The following is a 1,521-nucleotide window of genomic DNA, read 5'->3' on the forward strand; positions in this document are numbered from 1 at the left end:
GCATAAGTTTACCAGCCAGCGGTTGATGTGACTCGGAGTTCTTTGCCATGGCACATCTCAGACAGGATTTTACATATTCCTGTATGTCTTTGACCATGCCAGGCCACATGTAGTTTCTGGAGATCAACTTCATTGTTCGTTGCCACCCAGGGTGCCCAGCCACTAGAGTGTCATGATGTCTATCTATTGCCTTGATCCTTGCGGACTTAGGGACATAGATTTTGTCTTTGTAATGGAAGAGCCCGTCTTCCCATAAATAATGTAAATTGCTATCAAGGCGCACCTTCTCTTCTGAGGAGATGTCTCTCTTGAAGACTTCTAGAAGACCAGAGCCTTGTCCAATTCAAACATTGGCAACACTGGATTGATCTATCAGGGTGATGCCTTTGTTGTTATCTTTGATGCCATTGGCATGATCCTCTCTTCTAGATAAAGTGTCCGCTTTCCCCATAGAAGTACCTGGCTTTTGAATTAATTTATATTTAAACCTAGACAAGTACACCACATAATGGGCCTATCTTTGGTTCAAGTCTTGGGCTGTCATAAAATACTCCAGATTCTTATGATTGGTCCAAATTTCAAATTGGTGCCTAGCACCTTCTAAGTAGTGCAGCCAGTGCTCTAAAGCTCTCATGATGGCCAGCATCTATTTATTGTAAATTTGATAGTTGCACTCTGTAGGTGACAAACTATGCAATAAATAGACACAAGGCCTCCACAGATTATCTGGGCATTTAATTGATAGAACAGCCCCAGTAGCAAAATCAGAAGAGTTGGTTTCTAGCCGGAACTCTTTGTCTAATTCTGGAAATGCTAATATGGGCGCCATTGTAAACACCTGTTTAAGCTTATCAAAAGCTTCTTGTTCTTTGGCGCCCCAGTGCCAAACAATATCCTTTTTAGTGAGATTGTTCAACTGTCTTGTGATTTTTGCGAAGTTTTTGATAAACCTTCGGTAGAAGTTGCCTAAGCCAAGGAAGGCCCTAACTCCTCTGACACGAGTAGGTTCTGGCCAATCCAATATAGCTTGAACTTTCTCAGGATCCATCCTGATTCTGTTCTGGCCTATTATTATACCAAGGAAGTCTACTTCCTTCACTTTAAAATTACATTTTTTGGGTTTGACAAATAGGTCCCGTTCCTGTAAGCGTTGAAGGACTTCTTACACAATCCTGTCATGCTCAGCCTCATTGTCCGACTTCGTAAATATTAACAAATTGTCAATGTAAATGACAACACAGTTTTCCATATCCGCAAAGATTTTGTTCATTATGCTCTGGAAGGTTGCCGGTGAATTGGTCAACCCAAAGAACATAACGAGGGGCTCGAAGGATCCTCGGTGGCACGTGAACACGGCCTTCCAAGCATCTTCTTCTTTGATGCGTACATTATTGTATCCCCATCTGAGATCCATCTTTGTTAAGATCTTGGCTCCAGCTAACTTGTCTACTAGCTAACTGATTAAAGGCAGTGGATATGCATTTTTAACCGTGTACTCATTTAAGTAACAATAGTCCATGG

Source organism: Serpula lacrymans (genome assembly GCF_000218685.1).
Source record: "Serpula lacrymans var. lacrymans S7.9 unplaced genomic scaffold SERLAscaffold_37, whole genome shotgun sequence".
NCBI classification, from domain to species: Eukaryota; Fungi; Basidiomycota; class Agaricomycetes; order Boletales; family Serpulaceae; genus Serpula; species Serpula lacrymans.